Source organism: Lissotriton helveticus, chromosome 1_1 (genome assembly GCF_964261635.1).
Source record: "Lissotriton helveticus chromosome 1_1, aLisHel1.1, whole genome shotgun sequence".
Lineage (NCBI taxonomy): Eukaryota > Metazoa > Chordata > Amphibia > Caudata > Salamandridae > Lissotriton > Lissotriton helveticus.
Window position 1 is genome coordinate 1,723,439,741 of NC_136057.1, and position 7,095 is coordinate 1,723,446,835.

At 43.9% G+C, this 7,095-nt stretch overlaps 1 long non-coding RNA gene across 1 annotated transcript in view; it reads left to right on the top strand.

Moving 5' to 3' along the window:
- LOC144833258 (uncharacterized) overlaps positions 1–5,927 on the top strand; it is a 310,988-nt gene extending 305,061 nt beyond the window's left edge. The window contains exon 5 of the long non-coding RNA XR_013610964.1: positions 5,846–5,927. This is a non-coding gene — a long non-coding RNA (uncharacterized LOC144833258). The remainder of the gene's footprint in view (positions 1–5,845) is intronic.
- Positions 5,928–7,095: the final 1,168 nt, after the last annotated feature.

The window sequence follows — 7,095 nt, forward strand, 5'->3', positions numbered from 1 at the left end:
TAGAAAACCATAACAGCAGGTCGGGAAGGACTGTCCCTGTACTTGAAATGGGCTGTTGGTCCTGTATCCACCACACTCTAAAGTCTAGGTTTACTTTAAACAACATCAGGAATGCTTTTGAGGACCAGTGCAATTAGTATTGCTGTCTGGCAGGCTCACTTTTGTGGGCCTTCCACATACAGGATATCCAAAATTGATTCCTAGCTGTATCACTCAAACATAATACACGCATCCTACTACATACACATAGTGTAAACATACATGCAACACCCATGTCCCACACAGATGAAATGAACAACATGTTTACAGGAGACTTGCAGGAAAATTTTCTAAGGAGAGACCAGTGGGCACCTCTGCCTGTTCAGGCAACAGGTGAAAAGTCAATCCTTTACTAGTCATTAGATGATGATAGTCCTGCTAAGACAAGGAGTGATGCACACAGTGGTTCTTGTCACTCACACCAGCGAAACCACAATCTGGGTCTCAGTCAATTCCAACAAGAGCTCTGACCCTGCAAGAAGCTTGTGCGAAGGTCTACAAATCTAAAATATCCAGAGACTGGCTTAGTTTAGGGTTACACATCCTACAGAGCTATGGAAGGGATATTTCTGATGCAACATTTGTCACTCACAGATCCATCGGGCATCTTGGGTAAGCCTGGGCGGAGTTCGCGTAACGGCGCCACACGGAACTCAGCAAAGTTCAAAAACACTCTGCCTGCTGTGCGTAGCTCCACGAGTACACGGAGTTGCTTGTCCCACCCGTTCACGTGACGGTTTCCACCGTACATCACCGCGGAGTGTGTGTTCGGGTGGAAATATAGTGCGAAGTGCACCACGTGGTCGCACATGGGCGTGGCCATCTCGTTTCCTACTCTGTGGTGCTGGGGCCTACTTTTTCATCCTTCTGTAATCCTTGGCTTTTAAAACTTTTTCCCATCTTTTTTATTTATTATCTTACCCTTTGTTTTTCTAAGTGTGTATTTGTGTTTTTTTCTACTTTACAGTGTGATTTTGGTGAGTTTTGTACTTTATTTTTTAGCTTTCCTACTTCCTTAATACTACCCAGTCCTTTCTTCATTTTCCCCATTTCTTTTTTTTCTCTACCCCCAGCCCCATGGCACACAAGGTTGCATCAGGGCATGGCCACCTTCCTTGTGGAAGGTGGCGCCAGGCAGGGGTGCAGCTCGTGCCCTGTTTTCCGAGGTGGAGGTGTCAGCAATAGTTTTTTTACATCCAGCGCCACCTCCCCTCCACACTGGCAGCAGGCGGCAGGCCTGGGTCCGGGTCCAGGATGCGGGAGCACCAGCAGCGATAGGCGGGGGTGCGCCGGGCAGTTTACCGCTGCTCTGGGGCCTGGTGTACCCATCAGCAGTTGGGGTACCGCTGGTCCGACATTATAGACCGAGGGCTGGACCTGCTCCGAGTTGAGATTGCGGGGTTAAGGGAGTAAATAATAAATTATTAATTTGTATTATTACCTGTGTTTTGTGCTTTAGCTAATATTTTATTTTTTTCCAAATAATGGCAAGCATGTGCTAACATGCAGGGAAGTTAAGTTTTCAAATATTATGTAATAATCTGTTATTCTAGAAAGGTGCTTAGCTTACTTGGCGCTACCCCCCTAACCTAGTTATTGAATCGTACTTGTTGCCACTGGCTTGGGCTGATGTGATTAGTGATGATTATATAAGACGTTCTGTAATTATTTATAATGTTGTAACCGCATGGTGCATGCCAATGCCACACAGACGGTGAAGGGATGTTTGTGAACAACAACATCCATTTTTCAATGGAAGCTTGTGCTGCAGGCCTTTTTCGCCTGCCACACAAGCTTCTATTGACAAATGGAGGTTTACGACCCCCTATGGCCTATGGGCGATCGCATTGATTCGTAGTAGACTAGTGCAGTCGTCGTGACCGCGGCGCCCACCTAAGGCCGGGTGGAAGGACGTCCGCCCGACATCATTGTGTTCATTATAATAAGGCCCTTAGGGCCAGATGTAGGAAGGCTATTACCGATCGGTAACGCTGAAATCGGCCGTTACCGACAGATAATAGGCTTTTCTGATGTAGGTGGCAAATTTACCGATTCGGTAAATACCGAATTGGTATTTACCGATTCGGTATTTACCGAATCATCATTTACCGATTCGGTATTTACCGAATCGGTAAATGACATGTAGGAAGCACTTTGAAGAGTGCTTCTGTGCCGTGAGGATTCGTTATTTACCACCAACTATTAGTTGGTGGTAAATAAGGAATACCTCTGTAAATGCAAATGTGTGCATTTACACCAGTGCCATGTGGCAGACACACATGCCCTTAGGGCATGTATGTATGCCACATGTGCACACCAGCACTATTCAAGGGTGCAACAGGGTGTCAAAGTGACACCCTGCCACCCTTGACTCTGTCCCTATTTTACCGAATCGGTATTTAACGATTCGGTAATTGACATTCATTCCTATGGGCCTCCAGGCACATTGGAATGAATGGCAATTACCGAATCGGTAAATACCGATTCGGTAAATGCCGAATCTCAATGATTCGGTATTTTTTACCGATTTTTTACCCACATAGCATTTACCGATTCGAAAATACCGAATCGGTGAAATTTGGCATTTTCGAATCAGTAAATTTCAATTACTTACGTCTAGCCCTTAGTGCTTAGTGCACTGGCCCGTCAAAGGGGGTTGACTTGAGACCCAGAGATTTCAAATGAGATTTTAGAAGAAGCAAACATGAAGCATCATGATTTGTTGCAAGTTATTATTAGTAATTCCAAAATGCAGTTTACTAAATTTGGAATAGGAGGTGACTAGGTAGGTAGGTTTTGTAAATTTTGAATAGGATATGACGGTCTGTGATATACTACTACTAGTTGATCTGATTTAGAAAAGTTCAATGTTATTGCGATTGCCTTTGCCTGTCAAATATATTTTGGGGAGATATTGTTTATTATACCACTAATCTTTTTTGTCTTTATGTTTTACATCAGCATCCCGGGGCAAGAAGAGGGCTGAGGGGGGTGAGGGTCTGGGAGCTGGAGGCACCTCCCAGAGTTCCAGGGCTGATGGCTCTGCTGGCCCCAGTAAATCCTCCTGGTGTTAACTTTAACCCTTTCCATGCTGCCGTCGGCCATTGGCCGACGGCAGCACTACCTGCCTAGTGCTGCCGTCGGCCAATGGCCGACGCGGCCCGACTGTTTTGCGGAAGGGCCGCACTTCCGCAAAATCGCGGGCGCATGGAACGGGTTAATATATTTATTCCCCTAAATTTTTCTGCTCCTTTTTCAATTATGTGAGGTCTACCCGTTTATATCCTCTTCGATGTATCCATTTCTAAATTCTTATTTTCCTATTTACTTATTTTCTATATTTCAAGTTTCTCTACTTTACGTCAAACTGTCTCTAGTTACTACTAGTCTGTCTACTCTGTAGTTTCCTTTCTTCTGCTTTTTCAGTCAGCTTCTCCTCTACCGGCAATGTGAAGACCTGGCAAAAACTTTTCTCCATGAAGTGGAGAAAATATATTCTGAAATGAAGGACAGGAAACCTGATAACCTCCTTCAGCAAAACCTTCATTTTCTCTTGCAGCCAGAACCACCTCTTACCGAGATAAAGAGGCACCTGTATCTACGGTTAAACTAGAATCCTGGTCCCCACTAGATATGAACTCGTTCAAACGGATTTTAGATAGCATAAAATCTGGTTCTCCCCGTGAACCTCTTCCAATCTCGGTGCTTCACCAGCTTGAGATGCCTTCACTCCTGATAATCATGGAACTCCTGAACGCCTCCCTACAGGAAGCAACAGTTCCCAAAGAGTGGAAACACACAATGGTGCTTCCTCTTCTGAAGAAGGCCAATGCTTATCCGGACCAGCCTTCTAACTACCTACCTATTTCATTGCTTCCAGCCTTCTCAAAAATTCTCGAAAGGCACATCAATTCTCAACTAGTCCAGTTTGTCAAATCACAAAAATGTCTACACCCATCACAGTCAAGTTTTAGAGCTAGTTTTTTGATTGAAATGACACTCCTTGGAGTGACGGAAAGGCTGCAATATCACCTTGACTTCTTCTACTTGATTTAAGCGCAGCGTTCAACACAGTGTTTCACACCGTATTAGTGGAAGCTTTACGATCCTTGTGTATTACTGGGCCAGCCCTTAACTGGCTTATTTCCTTTCTCACTAATCGCACGTTCCAGGTCTTTTCCCCAACTGCCTGTTCCAATATTCATGTATCCCCTTATCGGGCACCTCAGGGCTCCATTTTAAGCCCTTTATTGTTTATTGTGTATGTCAGACCTTTAGCCAACATTGCAGAAGAGGCTGGGTTACCCCTGTTCTCCTATGCGGATGACACCCAGATTATCTTCTCCCTCTCTGCTGAGAGCGCATCTTTGACACCTGCTCTACAGCTAGGTTTGTGTAATATTGCATCTTGGATGCAGGCTAATTTTCTTCAACTCAAAGGGGAGAAAACTGAGTTATTGATCCTGGGGAAGAATAAAGATGTTTGGGGCTCTCAACATTGGGCTACTGAAATGGGTGATTTTCCTTAGCCTTCTCACCATACTCGCTATCTAGGCTTCATCATAGATGATTTATTATCTATGAAAAACCAAGCAGTGAAGGTGGCTGCAACTTGCTTTGCCATATCGAAATGGCTCAAAATGATTATCTGGATAATGTCCAGCTCTACCCAGAGAACCATGGTCAAAGCTCTTGTTACCTCAAGACCAGACTACGGAAACATCCTCTATCTGGGGGCAAATAAGGAGGTGACGAGCAAGCTACAGGTAGGCCAGAACTCCGCCACCAGACTGATCTGTCAGGTTCCCAGAACTGCCTCAATCTAAGGCTCTCTGTGTGACCTTCATTGGCTCAGGGTAGAGAGCCGAATTAAGTTCAAAGCCCTGAGCTACTCGTTTAAAATCAAATCTTGAGTGGCCCCTCAATACCTGCAAGCTCTGGTTCACCTTACTTGCCCTCACGTGTGCTCCGCTCTGCCACTCAAGCGAAGTTCTCTGTTCCTAGAATTAGACTGTTACGTATGGGTGGTCAATACTTTGCCCACTTAGGCCCCACTTTGTGGAACACTCTCCCTGCGCCGCTTCACAATTAAACTGTATATGAGAATTTCCGTAAAAGCTTTTAAACTTGGGTGTTTAACCAATAATCGTCCTATCCTTCTGGTCATTTTTAGTTGGCACCGGGAAACCCTTTTTGGGTAGCTGTTGCGCCTTACAAATTAAAATTAACATAACATACCCTTTTATGGACTGCCTAGTGGTGGTACTCTAAGACTCAGAGAACGCATTCGTACATAGTACTACTACTCCTCTCCCATGCAGATTGCATGCCCATTGCCCAAGTAAGGTATTCTACACATTTAATAGATGAGAAGGCTTATAATCACTAAAACAAGATAGTGCTAACTGTCACATTGGACACCCCAAAGTTGTGTCTCCTTATTAGCTAAGCCTAGTTTATATTAACAGCAGTTGGTGAACTGACGACTGTGCACCACTTGTGGGAGGAAGTATGAGTAGGACAGCCACATAGCCAACCAAGGCAATATGCTATTTTTTTTCCCAAAACATCAGATTCATCAATCAATAGATCCAGCCACTCCTTAACAGCTTGTTTCTTGCCTTGACTTCAGGCTTTTTAAAAACTTTATAACCATACCCATCCATTTTTCAAGAAGATACTGCCTGTAGTGTATCCAAATTGTAGTGAATGATTTATGTGGTGTTTTTATTTTATTTTGCTATAAAACAATTAATAGGGTGAGATGTATCTGACATCTAAGAAATGTGTAATCTTTTTTTTCTAGCCGCACCAACCACCAGTGCCAGCACAGACACGGCAGATGCGGCAGGAGAAGGGGGTGAGCCTGTGACAGTGGCGGGCGGTTGTAAGTGATATTGCTCGCTTATTATTGACAATTAATTATAATTATCAGCTCACTGCAAATCTGCAGCCTTGTTGAATTGTGAACAACAGGTGAACATAACAGCAGGATTTGAAGTTTAGCTGAGTAACTAATTGTCGCTCCTATATTCAACTCTGCAGAAAACATTTCATGAACAAGACCTTGAACTAAGGGTTGTTGGAAAAGGGAAGGATGGAAGGGGAAAGGTTGGATGAAATGTATTATATATGACGGAAAGCGAAGGATGCATGGGTGGAAGAAAGAAAGCGTCAGAGGCATCAATTTTACTATAGGTGGCTGATAGCTAGGATGCATGGGTGGGTGAAGGATGGATGAAATGTTGGTATACGGGTAGGAATGAAGCATGCCTGGGTGGGTGATAGTGTATGTGTGAAAGGATACATGCCTGTTGGGAGATTAGAATCCTGTGGTGGATTCTTTTGATTGAAATAAACTTAAGGACACATGGGTGGGTAAATGTCACGTGACAAATGCATGTTGCTGAAAGGTTTGTACTTGAGATCGTGAGACTTGATGAGACAGAGAGCCATGTTTGGAACTTTGGATGGATGGCTATATGGATGGATGGGTGGTTTCAATGGTGAAGAGTGGATTGAGAGAATGTAAAAAAGCTTAAATGGTGGTTAGTAGCAAAGTCAAGGGTGAAGAATAAAATATAGAATACTCAAAGAACAATACAATGTTGAATGTAAAAATCCTTTGGAAGGAGAATACGGAACTATGGTGCTCCTCTGTAGTGGTGTTCATCTCACCTTTACCTGCCTGGAAAGTTTTTTTGAGGTTTTGTTTATTCAAATGGTTGAGGAGGTGATATTTCAGGCTCCTGGACTCACAATAGTTTTCAAGCGCTACATTATGTATCCTTCCTACCCACTCATCATTAATCACCTCCCTCCATACCCATGGCATAATTTTCTATGTGTTTTGCTAAGAGCATTGTTTACAATTTGACTTTTTTATTTCTTGATATATAGGGGCCCATTAGGATCACGGGCAGATCGCCACCGTCCCCATGGTGTTGGCAATCCGCCCTTGATCCGACCACGCCCACCACCCATTTCCCCCGCCATATTATTGATTGTTTGTTTTACTTCTCAGTGCTGCCTTTGTCGCAACCAGTTTTAAAAGTC